Below are 21884 nucleotides of genomic sequence, written 5' to 3' on the forward strand. Positions count from 1 at the left end.
TGTGAAAAAGAAATATGTTTTAAGCCATCTAAAATGATGAATAAGCATGTAATGAAAAACATTCCATTTACTAATCTAACATATAGTGTAGTATTAATTTCTTTCAGCACTTGTGTTTTACAACTATCTTACTGATAGCAAACATTAACCTTTCTTGTATGCAATGGAAAAATAAAACCTATCTAATATTGTAAATATAGCAAAATAAAACAAAAAATGGAAGGAAAATTTCCTTCTCAAGAATTTGTATTTTTGCCTAAGCAAAATTTTAAAAAAACAGCTTTTTTTTTTTTTTTTTTTTTAAAGCAGTGCTCATGTCTTAGCTGGGAAATGCCCCTTTGGTCTTTCCATTCTGTGCCCTTTCCCTCTTCTATTTGCTTTGGCACGTGAGCTTGGCTGATGCCCAAGCTCCAGCAGAACTGGCTAGTCCTGGGAATTTGGTCTCAACCTGGTGGGCACTGGTGGCAAGAGGGTCTTGAGGCAAGACAGAGAAGCTGCAGTTAAGAGATGTTTTTGAGGAAATTCTGTCCGAGTGCGTGGAATTTAAAACCTGTGCCACTGAGCAGTTCTGGCTCTAGGCAAAACAAGTGAGACAGATGGAAGTTTTTATCTTTGTTGTCTCTGGCAGTTCCTTTTCCTATTCCCTCCCCCTCCTTTTTTCCTCTCAGAGTCATACACCACGTGACCAGGCAGATAGAAATTCGGAGATTACCGTGGGGGAGGAAGGAGCAAACTGGCACCAAGCCAGGATGGCAAAGGTTAGAGTACAGTGACCAGGGCAGGAGGAGATGTGAGGGTGCTCCAAGGCCAAATTAGAGAATGACAGGCCAAAGTCAGGTTCCTGTTTAGGCAGAGGTGAATGGCCAAGGAGTTCCTAATCAAATAATGAAGATATCACCACCTTGGGGCCCCAGGGTTCTCAGGGCAGATTTGGGTGAAAGGCCTCCCTAAGAAGAATTCCGGGAAAGTAGCGTCTTCCCTGGGGACAGTAGTGGGCAAAAAGGCCAGGGTTCTTCATTGCTGGCTGGGATTCAGGGATAGGCTCTCTCTTCCATGAGGGGACGCAGATATCTGCAGCTCTGAAGCTAGAAGCTAATTCAGCAGCTGGGCTTCCTAGGATAGGTGTTCCATTGAGGAATTTGGTTCAGATGATCACATGGGAAACTTCAGGGTGGATCCTTGCTCCAGGCATGGTATTTGTGGAAGCAGCAGAATTTTCTAGCCTCTATTTGCTGGCAGGCTGATGCTCTAGGATTTTTATTGGCCCATGGCCAAAGCAGGGCTGGAACCTGCAGGGATAATAGATATTCTTTTTCTGCTGACGCCCCTATCTCTGTAAACTGCACTGGAGGGAGTAGTTAGTATCACTAATTTGCAACTTAATATAAATTTATGTCAAAGAACTGCTTCTCTGGTGGGAATATTTGCATTTTATATCTTAGAGAGTTGTAGAGTTAAAGGTGTCCCCATTTAATGGAATTTCTGGCCATGATGAATGGGGAAAGGAGATGTGGTTAAAGTAGGAAGAGATAGGGAAAGGGAAATAGCCTTACTCTTTATAGTTCTTATACTTAGCTGTAATCTCCATTAATGACTGGCCTTATATGAGTAAGGATGTGTAGTTAGCATGCTTGCTCAATTATTTATTCAATAAACATTTATTATCTATTATGTGTTGGTTCTGTGCTGGGTATAGGGATTATTAAAAGGCTTTTTCTTGCCCTTCAGGAGCTCATGACCTTAAGGAAGAGACAGGTAGGCAAACAACATTTTCCTGTGTCCACTACCAAAAGCAAGAGCAGAGATACAAGGTGCTTGTGGGCAGAGAGGCAGTCCCCAGAGCTTGAGCAACTCAGGAAGAGATGCCTAGATATTCAGGGACTGAACAAGCAAAAGGACCAGGTGTTAAAGATGTATTTTATGCCTTTCCACTTTGATTTCTTTTGGGCTAAACTTGTGACTTTTTGCTTATTTCCAAAGCTTTATAAGTAAAATTTCTCAAAAAAATCTTAATTTGCTTTTTTTAACATTGAAGAGGATTGTTTATAGTCTTGATGATAGACACTATTTTAGTGTTCCTGGTATTTTTCCTTAAAAAATAAATGTGTGAGGTACACAGATAGCCTGAGCAGTTAAGAAGTACCTCAGACCTGTTATTTTTGAGAACAGGAATTAAAGTAGGGCTGTGGCTTCCCGGTACTCTGTCCTCTTCATCTTATGATAGCTACATATTTTGGATTATCAAAATAAAGAGGACACTCAGTGATGTATGATAAAAAGAAGATTGACAGAACTAAAATCCAAAAATATCTTGACAAACTCAAGTTATAGGCCAACGCCAACATGAACTTTAATAGTAGTTATAAAGTTGCCTAATTACTAATGCCATTCTACCACCATCCTAGAAACAAACAGGAAAAAGTGGCCTAAGCCCAGAAAGGGGATGATGAGATGTAACTTAGTAGAAGTCATACAAACACAACTTAAGAGTTTCATTTGAGGTAATAATCTGGGGATGCTAAAAAGCTCCAAAATGAATAGGACTTTAGAATGTCCCCTAGAATAAGGAAAATGCCAGTCTTGCTTTCAGATCTAATTTTCTGGGTACCACTCTTTAAGATGACCTAGACGAACTAGTTGTAAAATACTCATCCATATTACATGTATATGACTGCAGGAACGGAGGATGTTTAGCTTAAAGAAAATAAGGAAATGACAGTGTTCAAATATCAATTAAATTCTTCTATATAGCTCCAAGGTAGACCTCAGACTAGTTAAGTAGGAACTACAAGAAAAACAAATTTTGGCTCACTATAGAAAGATCAACATTCCAATAGTAAGAAGATGAGATAGATCACCTTGGGAGGTAATGAGTTTCCAATTACTGGGAAAAATCAAGCAAAAGATGAATGACCACTGCTTGGGAATCTTGCAAGGGCATTAAAATCTCAGATTAGATAATAATGGCTAATACCTATGTAGCATTTACTAGGGGTCTGGCACAATTCTAAGTACTTTACATGTATTATTTCATTTAATTCTTATAAGTACCCTATGAAAAGGGTGCTCTCCTATAGATACAAAGACGGAGGCTTAAAGAAGTTAACTAATTTAACCGAATACACATAGCTTAGTTAATGGAAATGCAGGCACCTGTCTCCAAAGTCCATACTTTTAACAACTTCACTATACTGCAGCCAGGATGCCCATTATAGGGCACTTTATTTAATACAGATCCTCTCATTTGCTGATAATATGGAATTTTAGAGGTGGTAAAAAGAAGTTCAGATGTTTTCCCTACCAATTTTTATTTCTTCTTATGCCCAATTTTGCAAGCTTCCAGACTGACAAGAAGTTAATGAACTGAGAATATACCACCTCCAATCCCTGCTCAACACGCATTAACTTGGCTTTAGGACAGGATTGTAGGTACGGTTGTAATCAGAGACAACAAGACGATGGAAAAGGAAGGGGGGGATGCAGAAGGGGGCTCTTGCTGAGCAGTGGAGGAGCGATTTAGACTTGATGCCTTTTTTAAGTGCCAATTTAGGAAACTACGGCAGACTTGGAGCATATCGAATGTCATTAGTTAAGGAAGATGACAGTACACATTTTGTTTGTGAAGATTTACTTATCCTTCAATTTTTTTCCTTTCTAATCTGTTATGTATAGTTTAGTGAGTTGCACACACACACAAACCCCATGGTACTTTCTATAGGGCATAAGGTGAACTATCTAATTCTCCAATAAAAATCTCGGTAAGTTGACAAAATTTCATCAGGGAATAAAGGCACCTCACCATAGAAAGTCTGTTCCAGGTGTTATGTTTTCAACTTTCTCTTTTAGTGGCCAAGGTAGCAATACATTTAGTTTATTGCCAAATGGCCCTTTTACTTTGATCTATGTACTGGGACTCCTCCTGTCCGAGGTTAATGAGAACCACCAACCAAAAGAATGAATCTCACAGGCCTTTTCTTTCTTTAAACTGAGAAACCCAGAAAAATGGTTTAGATATTAGAATAAAGAAAATAAAAATTACTTGGCTCCTTCACAGAGATCCACAATTTATAAATGGTAGAAAACAAATGTGCACTACCGGAAACATATTTCTTCTGGATTTATGAATTCATGAAATTGAAACTGCTGTGAGATGCTTAAGGTCATCAATAATTTTCTATGCAAACACACACAGTGTAGTAATTTAGTCCTGATACACTTTCTAATATTAGCAAGATTAATAGTTCATACTAGTAATTCTTTTGAGGAGATTAAAAAACCACGTTAGCCCATCTATAAACTCTAAAACGCAGTGACAATGAGGTAGAAATTAGAGAGAAGAGAAAAGAAGGAGACACAAAAAGGATAATCCATAAACTCTGACTTTTTCTGTAGCTTTAATAAAATAAGTCAGACTTTCAAAGATATTTGCCCTTTGGAAACTGTTTAGCTTGACTCCAGGGGGACGCTGAGAGGCTTAACTAGTTGAAGCTCACAGAAAGATTTCAAGGTTCCTTGTGTGTTATTTATTCTTCAGTTTACCAATTATCTTTTAATTTATCATATTTGGAGGGATGCCAGAGCCGTGATGAAAGAGTCAATAAACATGGTTCTAAGTAAAACCACAAGCTATTGTTTGAGGGGGAAAGACTGAAGTAGTGCTAGCAGGGTAGAAGTAATTGTGTGTGTGTGTGTGTGTGTGTGTGTACATGCTATTCTTTAGATAACCTGATTGAATCCCTTCACTTCAAAGAGGAAGAAACTGAGACTCAAAGAGGTTGATGTTCTCAATATCAAGCAGCTGATTGATGGTGTTGACAGATTTCCACTGGCATTAGAGAACCTAACTCAAAAGTACTTCATCATCTCTGACTATAATTCGAGGATGCTATAAAGGTTTGAAAGCAGAGTGAGGTGTGATGAGACAACATTTTCTAATCACTCTATTGGTGTGTGCTTTGTCTCTTTTGTTATTTGGGATTTGGGTTTTAAAATATTGTTTGAATGGGGAGAAAAGCTTCTCAGGACACCTTTTTTCCATGTCACTCATTTATTCATTAGTCCTTCATTCATCCATTGCTCTATGCTGATCACCTCTTGGGAGAGGATACTACAGAACCAAGCTCTTTGTTTAGCACACCAGAGGAACTGCAAACCACCTCTTTGTTGAGAGGTAATGTGGCAGAAGGGTTAAGCATATAGGTACCCGAGCCATATGGCCTAGGTTCCAAATCCTGATTCCATTCTTGGATAGCTCCTTGTCTTAATTTTATGGTAGTTTTGAGGATCCAATGGGTGAGTATATGTAAAACATTTAAAACACTGAGCACATGGTAAGGCTATATAAGAGTTTTTTGTTATGTTCTTTATTCCTTGCCATATTTTTATTCACTGTCTCTGTAAAATCTTAATGTGAATATATATAAGGATTGTAGGAAAATTTAACAGAGGGAAATTAAATTATTTAAGCAAGATATTTTGGTTCATCTGTGCAACATCCATATTGCCTTTTCCTATTCCCCCTTACAACTTATGTGCTATTTGGGAAGCTAACACCATTCCTAATACATGGGTAAACTAAGATCTGGATGAATCCCAGTACTCTTGTTTGGGAGACAGAGCTCACCTTTTCACTGAGAGTAAACCAGGATGCACTACCCTTATTATGGCTGGCAGCCAACCTAACTCTACAAAAAGCTTCAGCCTCAGGAAAACCAGCACCAGTGCCAGAAAGAGTGACAGACAAAAATGATATTGCTGAGTCACCAGATCAATCAACTTTGAAGCTCCCTTTACCTCCTGACTTTGCTATTATGTACTCCCCAAAGTTCTTATTTACTAAGCTAGATTGAGTTGGATTTTCTGTTACTAGCAAGTGAAATCTTCTTGCCATACTACTCAATATAATACAAAAGAAGTCATGAATCATAGTAATAACCACAAAAAATAGCCTTTTGGAGAAGTTGCTACTTGGCCAACATTGTCCTAGCTACTGTTCTTTACAACAACTCCCTGAGACAGGGATTATGATTCTCTTTCTCTGTCACTCAAAGTTTGGAGCTCTGAATACCATGTGCAAAATAACATGACTGCAGATCTTATATTTCCAACATGGCCTATTTTTGGCCTATTTTGTGCTAATATTTTTGCAGAAACTAACACATATAACCTAATTAAATCACAAAACTCCCAGAAGAAAACATAGGTGGTAAGTTCCTTGATATAGGTCTTGATGATTTTTTGGATTTGATACCAAAAGCAGAGGAAACAAAAGCAAAAATAAACAAGTGGAACTACATTAAACTAAAAAGTTTCTGCACAGCAAAGGGAACCATCAACAAAATGAAAAGACAACTTACTGAATGGGAGAAAATATTTGTACATCCAATATCTGAGAAGGGGTTAATATCCAAAATATATAAAGAATTCATAAAATTCAATAACACAAACAAAGCAAAAAACCAAAAACAGTCTGATAAAAAAGTGGGTAGAGCATCAGAATAGTCATTTTTCCAAAGAAGACATACAGATGGCCAACAGACACATGAAAAAGATGCTAAACACTACTAATCACCAGGGAAATTCAAATCAAAACCACCATGAGAGTACCATACTGTCTTGATGATGACAGCTTTGTAATATAGCTTGAAGTCTGGAATTGTGATGCCGCCAGCTTTGCTTTTCTTTTCCAACATTCCTCTGGCTATTCGGGGTCTTTTCTGGTTCCATACAAATTTTAGGATTATTTGTTCCATTTCTTTGAAAAAAGTTGATGGTATTATGTGCTATGGTGAGCGCTGTGAATTGTGCAAGACTGTTGAATCACAGATCTGTACTTCTGAAACAAATAATACATTATATGTTAAAAAAAAAAAAAAGGAGAAGAAGATAGCAGGAGGGGAAGAATGAAAGGGGTGAAATCGGAGGGGGAGACAAACCATAAGAGACGATGGACTCTGAAAAACAAACTGAGGGTTCTAGAGGGGAGGGAGGTGGGTGGACAGGTTAGCCTGGTGATGGGTATTAAAGAGGGCACGTTCTGCATGGAACACTGGGTGTCATACGCAAACAATGAATCATGGAACACTACATCAAAAACTAATGATGTAATATATGGTGATTAACACAACATAATAATAAAAAAAAATCCCCCAAAAACAAAACACAAACAAACAAAAAAAACCCACCATGAGAATCACTTCATACCTGTTAGAATGGTATTATCAAAAGACAAGAAATTACAAGTGTTGGTGAGGATGTGGAGAAAAGGGAACCCTCATGCATAGTTAGTGGGGATTTAAATTGGTGGAGCCACTGTGGAAGAGTTTCCCCAAAAAGTTAAAAATAAAACTACCATGTGAACATCAATTCCACTTCTGTCTGAAATAGGTTTGACCTTTATTTATAATAGAAGACTTTGAATCCAATTAAATCTATCTAGTTAAGGAGAACAATTATACTGTTGTGGGCCATTAAACCTCAAGGTGGCTGAGACTCTAATGTTAACTATTGATAAGGGAAATGAAGAATTTTCGTGAAACAAGGATGGAGGTGGTCGCTGAAGAGGACCATGGGTGAAGAATGAAAAGGCTACGAGTACAAAAGGTGGTTTTGCCCATTTCTCAATTTTGTCTAAACTGATTACATGGAAAGAGGCAGGGGATGAAATTCTTAAGAATCTGGGAAATTTGGCAGAAATAGAGTTACTGGGAACTTTGTATATGATAGGGTGGCTCACATCCTCTTAAGTGAAAAAAAAAAAAGTGAAAAATGACTGAATGGTACCAGAGGGTAGAAAGTCCTTGACTGCAAACAGCCAATGAAGGGAAGAGTAAGTAGTTCTATGGTGTCTCAAATGTCCACCAGCTCTAACATACCAATACTTTCTGATTCTCTTCCCTGGCACGTTTGAATTTCTCACACAGAGCTTGTTTGTGAGGGGAGAGGACACAGGAGAAAATTGAGAAGAAAAGCAGGGGGTGTGGGGGTGAAGGTGGATGAAGGAAAAATGTGAAAAAGGTTGGGTGCATTCAGGTTGGCTGCACAGAGAAGGCTCCTGCCCCATGTGCAAGGGTGAGGTTGGGGTTTTTGAGAAGAAAAATGAAGCTATCCAAACAGGGACAAATGCAGTATGTTTAGTGTTTGATTTATTTTGGATATTCTAGTCTTTTTTTTTTTTAAGATTTTATTTATTTACTTGAGAGAGAGAATGAAAGAGAGAGAGTGCAAGAGGGGGAAAGGTCAAAGGGAGAAGCAGACTCCCCGCTGAGCAGGGAGCCTGATGTAGGACTCGATCCCAGAACTCCAGGATCTTGACCTGAGCCGAAGGCAGTCGCTTAACCAACTGAGCCACCCAGGCACCTCCTTTTTTTTTTTCAAGTAGGCTCCATCCCCAGCATGGAGCCCAACGCAGGTCTTGAACTCACAACTCTGTGATCAAGAGTCAGACACTTAAATAACTAAGCCACTTGGACACCCCTGGACATTCTGTTCTTGAATTAGATGTCCATTTTGCCCAAGCTGAAACTTTTCACTACCGAGTCTGAAGACTTTCCTGTCTCTTTGAACTTTTCTAGCACTGAGACTCTGAGACATATAGTTTAGTTTATCTTACACATTCCTCCATTGTTCTATAATTGTATTTTGAGAGCAGAGACCATGGCCAGCATGTAGTTTGTACCCTCACAAACAGCTGGAAGTACTGTGCCTCTGCTAGCACTTAATAGTTCACGATATATCTGGTACATAAAGAAATATAGGATTGGGTTTGAGACCTGACATTCTCTATTACTGCTCAATAGGTGGCCACACAGGATGAGTTTATATTACTGAAGGAAGAATTTCTTCTTTGGCATTATATATTAAGAGAACCTTTTTGGGCGCCTGGGTGGCTCAGTTGGTTAAGCGACTGCCTTCGGCTCAGGTCATGATCCCGGAGTCCTGGGATCGAGTCCCACATCGGGCTCCCGGCGCAGCGGGGAGCCTGCTTCTCCCTCTGACCTTCTCCCCTCTCATACTGTTTCTCTCTCTCTCTCTCTCAAATAAATAAATAAAATCTTTAAAAAAAAAAAAAAAGAGAACCTTTTTATGGTAGCAAGGCTCTTATTCAAAGAAATAAGAGGCTAAAGGATTTCATTCACTCTTCTCTTGAGTTGATTTTCACCTAGAAACTTGAGGAAACTACCCAGTTGAATACTTTGGCCCAACACACTTACTAGAATTATAATACAAGACAGTAAATAAAGAAATTTATAACAATACTTTGTACAAGCTGAAGTCATTGCTAGCAGGACTCCAGGCTTTCTTCCAAGATCTTCAAGGTAATTAAAGAGCAAGATGAGAGAGCAAAAAATAAATTAATAAAGAAGAGAAATAAACTATATTTATTAACTTAACTGCACCAGGTACCACATTAGAGGCTATATACAAAAACATTATCTTACTGAATCAACCACACTATGAAGTAAATTTTATTCTCATTCTACAGATGAGAAAAAAAGAGGTGGAAGAGTCACGTAGCTACTAATATGGAACCAGGATTTGAAACAAGGTGGGTCCAACTCTGGAGTCTTTGCTGTTACGACCACATGACACAGTCTCTCTTAAGAAGAAAATCTATAAAAATCAGAATCAGTAGAAAATTCACTTATTTAGTTTACTCCCATGACATGGGTATTCTCTAAAAGCAGGTAACATCTCCAGGGGGACTGGCTGGAGGGGAGTTGGCGGAGCGGGGGGGAGGGGCGGTGTCAGGGAAACTGCCTAGATAAGAACCACAGTTTCAGTCCCATTGGTGGCCCAGCAGGGTGGTGAGTGAGCTGGTAAAGACTTTCTCCAGTGGGGCGCTCCTTGCCAGAGGAAGCGGTTATGGTCTGGAAACAGGTGGGGCCACAACTGGTCTAGCTTTGGAGCCTTGTAAATTTTTGAAGATAAAAGTAACTTAAATATTTATTTCTTGGAATTTCCCATTACATTTTTATATTTGACTTCTGTCAGCTGGAGGTTTGGGAGAAAATGATTATTTAATAGCTGAAAGTTCTAACTGAATAGAATAAATCATGTTATACCACTATGTGGGATGCAGAGAACAATATATTGTAATCTAATCTAGTGGAAAGGAGACAGATTAGAGGCAAGTCAGTTAGGAATAATTATTTGACTGTAGAACTGGCAGGGTATGGGGACTGACAAAATGTGAGAAGCCAGAGAAAGGGAGTTGTTGACGAGGCTGCCGGGTTTCTCACAGGGTGACTGTGAATGCAGCTGGCACCATTCTAGGGACTACACACAAATAGGTCATTTCGCAGAATCTTCTCACCCACACTAGAACTTGGATGAAAGGATGTAGAGAAAAGAACAGAATCACGATGGCAGAGAAGAGATGTTCAGCTTTATAGACATTGATATTCGGCAGAGAGTAGGGCATTTGTGTGGAGATACCCAGTAAATACTTGGACGTGAATTCTATCAGGATTTCCCTTTACCCATAGTGTGTTAAGGCGGTAAGTCTTACCGAGAGGCTGAGGAGGAAACTTCAACTGAGGCTCTGTATCTTTAATCGCCGTTCCTTTTTGCAACTTTTCTACAAATGGTATGAAACTGAACTCTCCATATTCTCTCTTTTCTCTAGCTACAGAAATGCGACTAAAGCCTTGAAGGTAGCGCTCCTGTCTAAACATATGTTTATGTTAATGAGAAAAGGTCACTTATTTTATGTAGAGGGAAATTCTTTATTTTTCTGACACATGATAAGAAGCAGTATGAAGCTGTAAGATTTCAGACATTATAGAATGTGAAGATTTGAAGATGCAGTTTTCTTTCTTTTTTCGAGTACGATGGTAAAATTTCTGAAAAGATAATTGAATTTTAACTTGAATTTTTAGGTTAATTTTAAATTGAACAGAGGTGTGGTTCAGAAGTTTTGTGCAGCTATAAGACATATAGCATTTAAGTTAATATGCAGAAGAATTTTGGGGTGCCTGGCTGGCTCAGTTGGTACAGCATGCGACTCTTGATCTTGGGGTCATGAGTTCAAACCCCACATTGGGTGTAGAGCTTACATTAAAAACAAACAAATAAGCTGAAGAATTTTTTCCTCCTTTAGCTGGTTTTTTAGATATATTAGTTTGCTAGGGCTGCCAAAACAAAATACCAGAGGCTAGGAGGCTTAAATGACAAAGTTATTTTCTCATCGTTCTGGAGAAAACCTGGAAGATGGAGACAACTGGGCATCTGCCCTGCAAGATGCTCCCAAAGTCAGGTTATCACTCCAGCCAACCAGTAGTACATCTTCTGTCCATACCTCTCCTCCCTCCTCACACGTCTGGAAGATGCAGAGGCAACATATGGAGATAGGGGGTTGGGGAATGAAAGACTAAGACAGGAAAAGAGGGCCATAAAGGAGGAAATTGTTCTAGATTTCTCTCCTTGGCTTGCAGATAGCTGCTGTCTTGCTGCCTCTTCCCACAGTGGTCTTTCTGTGCAGGCATACCCCCTGGTGTCTCTTTTTGTGTCCAGATGTTCTCTTTTTATAAGGACACCAGTCAGGTTGGATTAGGGTTTACCTAACAGCCTCATTTTAACTTCCTCACCTCTTTAAAGTCCCTGTCTCCAAACACAGTTAAATTCTGAGGTACAGGGGTTTAGGGCTTCAACATATGAATTTGGTGGGACACAGTGTAGCTCATAACATTATATGAACTGAACTTAATTTCTTTTCTCACCCCTGGCTTTCATCTATTTGAGTTTTTCCCTGACCCTTAAAAAACTCTGAGTAGATTCCAAAACGTCTCCAGTCCCCTTGCTGGTTTTTTTTTTTAATTTTTATTATTTTTTTAAAGATTTATTTATTTATTTGAGATAGAGAGAGAGAGAGAAAGAGAGACTGTGCACACATGAGCAGGAGAAGGGGCAGAGGAAAAGGGAGAGAGAAAGAAGCAGACTCCCCACTGAGCGTGGAGTCCAATGCTGGGCTTGATCTCAAGACTCTGAGATCATGACCTGACCTGAAACCGAGTCTGATGCTTAACCGACTGAGCCACCCAGGTGCCCCCTCCCTTGCTATTTTTATTTTTAATTAATTAATTAATTAATTTTAAAGATTTTATTTATTTATTTGAGAGAGCAGTCACGTGCAGGGGTGGAGGGGTGAGGGGCAAAGGGAGAGGGAGAAGCAGGCTCCCTGCTGAACAGGGAGCCCGATGCGGGGCTCCATCCCAGGACCCTGGGATCACGACCTGAGCTGAAGGCAGAGGCTTAACCATCTGAACCACCCAGACACCGTCTTGTTCTATATAAACAAAAAATAACTTTTCTCCCAGTTTTAGTTCGGGACCTGTGGTAAGGAAAGAAGCAAAAAAGCACATGGTAGACCTCTTCATTCTTTTCCTGTCTTATTCTTTCATTCCCCAATCCCCTCTTTAACTATGTTATCTCTGGGTCTTCCAGACGCAGTGCGGGGTTGTGAGGAGGGAGGAGGGGTGTGGGACAGAAGATGTACCACTGGTTGGCTGGAGTGATAACCTGATTTGGGGAGCCTTTTGCAGGGCAGATGCCCAGTAGTTTTGAGACATTTGTCATGTCCCTGGTGTGAACAATACAATCTCTATCTGGTTTCTTACTATTGTTCCTCAGTCCCTGCTTCAACAGTACATCCTAACAGAGACTCTTTGTTTTGGGACCTGGACTTAGACCTGGTTACCTCCCACAGTGTCCACTGGGACCACCAGAAAACCTGTGTCATTGCTCAGCTCTAGAAGTGTCGACCATTTCCATGATGACCCCCTCTCCTTGCTGCATTTTCAACAACAGGTCCAGGTCGGCCTCTTGCCTCTAAACTTTTCCAAATAAGAGTCTCTGTACCCACTAACTTTGATGGACACAAGCCAGGGTCCCCGAGAGATCCTCTGGAAGCTCTCCCCTCATCTGGCTTGAAGGGTTGTGTGTTTGTAAATACTCTTCCAAATGCTATCACAAGATGCATAGAGAAAATGCACTACACATTTACTACTCTCTGAACAACTCCTCTACTACTCATCACCTTGCTTCCTTTTATTTTTGGGGTTGAGTTTCTAGATCAACTTTTTGGATGATCCTGGAGCAAATTTATAGGTAATGTGACTTTTTTTTTTTAAGATTTTATTTATTTATGAGAGAAAGAGAGAGAGAGAGCATAAGCAGGGGAGTGGCAGGCAGAGGAAGAAGGAGAAGCAGGCTCCCCGCTGAGCAGGGAGCCTGACGCAGGGCTCAACCCCAGGATCCTGGGATCATGACCTGAGCCAAAGGCAGATGCTTAACCGACTGAGCCACCCAGGCGCCCCAAGGTAATGTGACTCTTAACATGGTTCTGTGCTCTGGGGCTTCAGATGAGAATCAAAGGCAACAAGAACAAGTCTACTTATATTGCTGTATACATCAGTAATTTTACTATTGAGATAATTTAAACACAAAGTTTAGATGCAGGATATATCTAGAAACAGAACAAGATGGCTTAATTAACAGACTTGTTTTCTCAAAGTATTGCTTCAGTCAATACGGTTAGACCAGTTTGGTGTGTAGAATTAGTCTCAGAGACTTTAATCGTTCTTTCAGGGTGGTTCCCTACAGATAGGCAAATGGATAAACTGAGCAAATTGGAGTTATTTTGTAGGCTACAGGTCACAGAGGAGAACATTTCCAAAAGCTCTATTTAGGGTCTCTTAGGTCTTCATTCCCAGAAAGCCAGAATGAAGAGGTTTCACTTAGCATCCATCTATGTCTGGTCTTTTGTATTCCTGATCCTCAAATAATGACCTACTTCTCACCTACTGTATTCTTAATTTTGGCATAATCACCAGACTGAAACAGCCTATGTTCCTGTGCTATTTCTGTCTTACTCTTGATTACAATCTGGGCCTGATTCCCTCTCCTTCTTTGCTTGGGTTCTGGTGTCTGTGGTCTTGAATTTGCTTCACTATGATTCATCCTATTGTCATGACTCAGAAGGAAGTATCCTGCCACTGCTTTCACAATTTGCTAACTAATAAAGATTTCAAAAGTTAATATATCTAGGGGCGCTTGTGTGGCTCAGTGGTTAGGCGTCTGCCTTCGGCTCGGGTCATGGTCCTGGAGTCCTGGGATTCCTACTTGGAGGGAAGCCTACTTCTCCCTCTCCCATTCCCCCTGCTTGTGTCTCTCTCTGTCAAATAAATAAATAAATAAAATCTTTAAAAAAAAGTTAATATATCTAATTCCAAAAGTCTTTGCTTTTGATTTCATCTTTACTATTATTGAAGTCATTTTAAAAACTTGGGAGGGGCTCCTGGGTGGTGCAGTTGATTGAGTGTTGATTCTTGGTTTGGGCGTATCATGATCTCAGGGTTGTGGGATCGAGCCCCAATTCTAGCTCCAGCTCCATATGGGGTTTGCTTGAGATTCTCCCCTTGCCCCCCCCACATGCTCTCTTTCTCTAAAATAAATAAATCAATCTTTAAAAACAAAAGGGAGAAAATATAGTTTTGCCTTCTCTTCAAAGCCAACACAAGTTCTTAAAAATGATGGCAGAATTAAATCCTGACAGAGACTCAGAATGTTTTTCCTCTTCTAGGTACTTACACAGTGTGGGCTGCTCATAAATGGGCTCATAAATGCAGCAGCCTACACAGTGTAAAACAGTCTGTGGCAACTTGATGGAAATCAGAGATTCTACTTCTGGAAAAACTGAAAAAAGGAAAAAGCTCTTTTTCCCCCCCATAACCTGGCATTTCCTCAATAGATAGAAGATTGCTGTAACTCGGACAGGCTAGAACCTAATATGGACGAGCAGATAGAAGGAAGTTGAGATGGGACAAACAGATACAGCAACTGGCCCGCCAGGACCAGCCAGGTGTCTACCACGCAGAGCACAAAAAGCATGATATGCGCAAGATTGGTTTAGGCAGGTATTGATTTTCAATCCTGGCTCAGAAAGAGCCAATTCATTCCTTGAGCAAAGACCCTAGTCCTTGTCACTGATGAGAAAAACATTACCTGATGTCAAAAGCTCCAGTTACTTAAGTCTGTAGTCCATGAAGGACAGTTGTCTGTAATAAAATTTTGATCAGACCATGTGAAATGAGAAGGATAAAGTAGTGATTTTTCCCATGAAGCCAAATTTATTCATTTTAAGGAACTGCTTTTCATTCTGAGATTTGTTCCCGCCTCCATTATTTTTTGGTATCAATATGTGGTTTTTAAAAATAAAACAACAGTGTTAGTGGATAGCAATTATTTGTTTTTATATTTTTGCTGAGCAAATTAAAGATTAACAACCTTATATTGGTCCCCAAAATGTTTCTGAAAATATTACTAGTTTATAAAATCCAAACATTTTGGAAGTGTTGAGTTAAGCCACAACACTATCCAGTGAAATACCATTGACAAAGAAACAAGAAACTGAATCAGGAAGAGACCATGTTCTTTGGATGGTGGCAGAGTATGGGAAAAAAATGGCATCAAATTCCAGACCCAATTCCCTGTCAGCAGCAGGAGCTGAGCCCAGGGGTTTCCTATCAGGGCTACTTCTGAGTACCATTTGAAATTGTTGTTTTCTTATTATTAATAGTAAATCAGGAAGACAATAAAGATTTTATGAGAAGTATCAATAAAGCACAAATTATGATTATATAGTTAGAGATAAAATGAATATTTAATGTTATTGTAAGTGTGTGAACACTTAAATACACTAGTTTATTATCATTGGCAGGTTGGTGTCACAAGGAAAGAGGTGCCATTGAATTATCTGTCCAGGCTGACCAAAACCAACTCCCTTTGGGACATGCCCCTACTTGGAGCTGATTGTTTCCTCCTCTGAACTCCCATTATATCCCTACCAGGGATGCCGATATTGGATATTGGGTAGGTCCCTGTGCTGGGAAGGATTCTAAGGTGAAATATGGGCTCAAAGACAAAGAATGTTATGAATGGTCATTGATATCTGCCAAGGGCTCTGGAAGAAAAGTTGTGGGACATATTTGGGGTGGTGGGGTATTTGCGATTTCAGGTCAATACTCTCATTTGATATTGGCATATACTGCTCCAGATTGTACTTACCAGTTTATTTATACAGAATATAAACATTGTGAACCAAATATAAAAGCAGGATTTCATAAAATGGATTGTACTTTTCCACTGGAGCAATGCTTTGCAAAATGCATTCCACCCAAAGGCTCAACATCGAATTTACCAGAATGGCAAACAAAGAATGTCTCACAAAAGAAAAAATGGTCTTGAAACAATAGAACTGTGCTCTGCCCTAGAATTTAGAGATGAAAAAGACCATCTATGTCTTTGCTACCTTAGTGTGGTTGGCTGATCATCATCAGCAGTATCATTAGACTCTTCAAAATGCAGAATTTCAGGGCCCTGCCTCTACGTTTCTCAGTCAGAATCTGCATTTTGACAACATCCCTGGTGGTTCTTGCTCTGCTGAGGAAACCAGGATCCGGGGGACTAGCAGACCAAACCAAGCCTGTTATGACTTCTTAGCACAAGGGTAGGAGAGGAGCCCCGTTCAACCGGGACACGGGGCAGGCCAAATCATCAGGAGGCTTGAAAGAAGAGCTGTGTCATAGGAAATGCTGCCAGGCTGTGCCTGGAAAGTCGTTGCAAACTCAAAGGGCTCCTTCTTGGGAAAAGATGATGTGGCTTTTCTAGGTTCCCAACCAGTGTTTTCACTCAAAACACTGGTTGGTTGGGACTCAAAGATTAATCAGTAGGGAGCAGGGCTCTGAGGTATAATAAACAAAAGGGGAGAGAAGTAGTCATGTCCCTCCATCCCACTTCCCTCAGGCTGATCAATAACATCATCTGGGAGCCTCAGAAACCCTCCTGTGCCTGGATACCATCTCCAGAGATTCTGATTTAATTGGTTTGAGGTCTGTCGCATGCGTCAGTATTTTAAAAATTTCCCTAGTTTATTGTTATGTGCAAATAGCATTGCAAAGTCTCTAATATTTTATTTCTTTAAAGACCTTTAAAATAAAGACCTGCAGGGGGAAAAAACAATAAGTATTTACACTCCGTAAAAAAGCAGCTCTAACACAACATAAATATGTGCTATATAAATTCATATGAAAACCAGAGTTAACATTTGATTAGGAATATCTTTATATTGTGTTAGAACCTAGAAGGATGAAGTAGGGAGGGGTGTAAGTTTGAAGATCTACTTATTTTTTTTTAAACTACAAATAAAGTATTGTGTTTTCACTTCATTTAAATTTACTGTCACAAGTGGATACTCGAAGTATGAATTGGGATTAAGAATTGGGAGGCCTGGTTGTGCTCCCTGACCTCCTGCTAGTGATTAACTTGATGAATGCACGGGTGAAGGTGGAGAATGGGTGTTAATTAGACCTCCTTGAAGAGAAGTGGCTCCACAAAAGGCTAATCTTGGAAATGCGGAAATTCTTTTCATTAACACCTAGTTTACAAGTTCCTAGGGAGGAAAGGAGCAAAAAACTAACTTCTATTGGGGATCCATTCTGTGCTGGGCTAGGCTTTCTCATTTTGTTTTCACAACTACCTTGTGAATTAGATATTTTTCCCTGGATAAAGGAGGCTCGGAGAGAGGAAGTGACTTGGACATGGGTAGTAAAGGGCAGATCGGTATTTGAAGTCAGGTATGTCTGTCTCTAGAGCCTATGTTCTCTCTATGGCACCCATGCTGTGTTTCCCACTGCGAGATCATATTTCTTTACGTCCATCACCACGTGTCCTACACATACTCTATTGCTGACAATTGTTTCTTTAAGAATCAAAACTGAAGTGCATGTGAAACACGGATAGATGTGTACAGCTGTGATCAGATTCCCCTCACTTCACATTGCCTCCCATCATTCTCTTTCTGGTACATCTTTGGCTCTTCCCATCCCATGATAGGTTCCTTCTCTCCTATGGAGCCAAAAAGAGTCAAATTTGGCTCTTCACTCCCATTTGTCAGCTTCACTCCCAGACTCTCTCTCAATCCTATAGCCCCTGATTCTGGACTGGCAGTCTTTGCAAATTTAGGTGGAGGGTCAGATTTCCCCAGACTGGAGACACCCAAGAGAATTCAGTGAGCTACATGGGGTTTGAGCCTTGATTTGAGTTAGATTCAGGAGGAATTGGAACAGAGTGGTAGCCTCAAATACTCTAATTCAGAAATTCGTTCAGATTTAACACTCAATATAAATGTTATGAATTTCTGAGACCCTGCATATTTCTGGAAGTTGCTGGGGCTGACTCTTTTCAAAGGTTAATTCTGGGGCTGTCTCTTCACTATAATTTAATATATTCAAGACTACTTGCTTGAATCACAAACGCTGAGCTCATGAGAAAATTTTTTGATAGACTCCACAAAATGGACACTAAATCTTGAATAACTAAATGAAAGCTATCCTTTTCGTTGGATTTGAACTAGACGAAGTGCTAAAAAATGAGCAATTCTATGAAAAACACCAGTGATTAAAGAACTGATAATACCTGTAAGATGGGTTTGGCTATAGAAGCAGTCTCGTGGTGGTTTGGGACAGCTGTATGGGCATATGATTGTCACAAGTTATGGTTTCAGTACTAGGCATGGGTGTGAACATTCATTCATCTGGGTAAGGGTTAGTTAAGTGGAAAATACAGTTTTGTAACTAGTCTGAAGCTCACCCAGTGCATTACTTTGGGATATCCCCACCTCCAATTTAATGTTTGACTGATTTCTTCTTTATTCAGAATTTAGAAGAGAGATGCAATAATGATGATAATATTTGTGATTTTTTTATGTAGATGACTCTCTCTCTCTCTCTCTATATATATATATATACACACACACACACACACTGTAGCTTATGAATATATAAATAGACTTATCGTGGGTACATAGTGCTAGCTTACATCTCATACTCTATACCCTGAGGAGCTATGCCATTTTCAGCGACACCAGTATCATTATTACCGAGTTTCCCCGGAATCGTGCTTGGGTGGGACAGATACTAGAATTCCCTCAAGTCAGGGGAATCCAAGTCTTAACTCTGTTGCAGAGTCTGTGTGCCCTGAAGAAGTTGAGCACTAGGAGTAGTTTTGGCAGGGTCTGATCCAGCACTTTTGTTTCCCAGTACAGTTAAAGGAGCAGGGAGGGGAGAAAAAAGGCGCTAAGAAAGGGAACAATTCTGTATTCACAGGTTGTCTGGTTTTTAAAGCTCTTCCTGGGCAGGCATTTTTGATGGAGTGAAAATCATGCAATCAGAGAGCTTTAAAAATAGACAAACATATAGCAGATTTCTTCTCCCAACAGAGAATGTACACTCCCTTCCAGGTGTTACCTCAACAAAAGAACAAATCTGGTGAGCAGAGTTCTGGCTGGATGTTGGCTGCCATTCAACCTCTTGCTTGAGCTCTTGCATATTGCAATTTCGGAACAAACTTTCATGGCATCCTGATACAGAATTTAATTTTATTTGTATTATTTTACTGCTTATAAAATAAGGGGATGGTTTGAGAAGAGTATTTCATCCTGAGATTTTCAATATCGTATGTTTTCAACTTAAAAGTAGAGGAAAAAATTCTCTCTTCCTAAGTTGAAACTCTTAAGAAGAACAACTACAACAAAAAACCAAATATGTCCAATTTTGATAGGTCAATCAGTGGCTTTTGCTCTGCAGAGCAAAATTTATTGTGAATTCTAAGTTTGGACAGATGACCTGTGGGTTTCTAGAGAGCAGAAATGCAGGTACTTTCTGGAGGGTGCATCTTTATGCTATTCTTTGAGAAACAGTCAACAGATGCAGGTACTTGAGGTCATTAATCAAGGGAGGGAGGAGAAGAGGGAGAGAATTTTGATTTCTAGTTTGAGAAGAAGTCTTGATGATAGGTGGTTGGATATTACTGAGAAGATGATGGGAAATGAAAGGATTTTAATGTGTTAGGGTGAAATCTGGCTCCATCAGAAGTCAAGGTAAGTGGAATTAGTCACTGTCACTGATTCTCTTGTTTCATAATACCTGCAAAATAGTGCTGTTAATCTACTTGGTAGAATTGTCAGAAGATTTAAATTGCAATTTGGATTCCCATGTTCTACCACAATCTATTTCTTTAGCTTAAATTCTAGGAAAATGACAACATTATATATATATTTGAAAACAAGTGGGGGGGCAATTCACTTATAATTTTTATAACTCTGACCTTCTCTTAGTTTTTTCCTAATACACACATATATTTAGTTGTAGTATAATGTGCATGCAATTTGTGCTCTACATTTTTGTTTATTTTCTCATAAATATTTTCATATTACTTAATAGTTTTCACAATGATCATTTATAACAACAACAAAATATTCCAGTGGAGTGGATGTACTATATTTTAGTTAACTCTTTTCCCGTTGTTGGATACTTAGTTTTTGTAGACTCTGCCTTTTAATAAAGGTAATCAGGCTATTTATGTACATATATTATTAAGATACATTTGGTCTTTAGAAATCATTCTATTTAAAAATATTTTTGCCTCTTGCTTTTTTTTTTAACCTTTCAGTGAATGGCCTATGTTTCTGTCTTGTATTCTATAATTTAAACTAAACATAAATGGGCGCCTGGGTGGCTCAGTTGGTTAAGCAACTGCCTTCGGCTCAGGTCATGATCCTGGAGTCCCGGGATCGAGTCCCACATCGGGCTCCCTGCTCAGCAGGGAGTTTGCTTCTCCCTCTGACCCTCTTCCCTCTCGTGCTCTCTGTCTCTCATTCTCTCTCTCTAAAATAAATAAATGAAATCTTTAAAATAAATAAACTAAACATAAATATTGAAGTTACTGGTGATGATTTTAAAGGAGCAATCCTCAAACTTAGCGGCTGTCAGAATCACCTGTGGTGCCCTTTAAAATGTATATTTCTAGCTCATCTTCAGATATTCTGATTAACTAGTTCTGGGGTGTGGGCCTAGGCACTCTCATGCAGGGGTTATAGAGCACGTGGGTGAACCCTGACTTCAGGGAAATGTAGGACATCTTTTAACACATGTGGTATTAGAATTGACTATAGAATGCTAGAGATTCTATGTCTGAATTTAGGTAAACTTCTAAAGATAGTCTGTGCAGTCTGATGATTCTTGTGTCTATAAGTATACAATCTAGTTTTGACTTTCTGTGAAAATTAGGTAGGCAGCAGAAAGGAAGTTAAGGTTGGGCGAAGGAAGAGGAGATGAGCTACCCCCACCCCCACAACTAGAAGACAGACATGCCAGCAGTCCTGCAAACTGTGTGTGTGGATGATGATGGGTGTGGGGAAGGAGGACTCAGGGATCACAGATCAGTAGTCTTTTCCAGCTATAAAGGGATGTGATAAAGAGACAGCAAACATATTTGATTTTTTCCAGAAACCTGCACAATTCTTTCAAATGGAACAGACCATTTAAACATATCTGGTCAGCTTTGTAGTTTGATAATACAAATGGCTTATATGCATGCCCAGCATAAAAAAAAAAATCAAAATCTCTACCTTATCAGAATGAATTACCTATATGTTTATCACACTTCCTCCAAAGGCATCAGAGAATAAAGTATGATTAGAAACCAGTATGTTTTTTATATGATGTTTTTCTATTTTGGAGTGTCCATCATGAAACTCAAAGCATTTGTCAGACTGTTCTTTTTCCTTTATTTCTCAAAATAAGCAGTGAGTGGGCAGATATCACTCTTATTTTATAATCACAGAAAAAGAAGAACTGAAAAGTGAAGTTTTTTGCTTGTAGTCCCATACCAGCTAATGGATCTCTTTTACCAGATTCTTGGAGGGTTGGGGTCATGCTTCTTTAGCCTTTGTAAGTGTTACACCAGGTTTAGCACTGCTGGGAGACAGTTTCCCATGTGTCTGTCATATTTCTGCATGTCTTGGGACCAGAGACATGGGCTGTCCT

This window comes from Callorhinus ursinus, unplaced genomic scaffold (genome assembly GCF_003265705.2).
Source record: "Callorhinus ursinus isolate GAN/ISIS: 27379988/994484 unplaced genomic scaffold, GSC_fseal_2.0 scaffold2, whole genome shotgun sequence".
In the NCBI taxonomy this organism is placed as follows: Eukaryota; Metazoa; Chordata; class Mammalia; order Carnivora; family Otariidae; genus Callorhinus; species Callorhinus ursinus.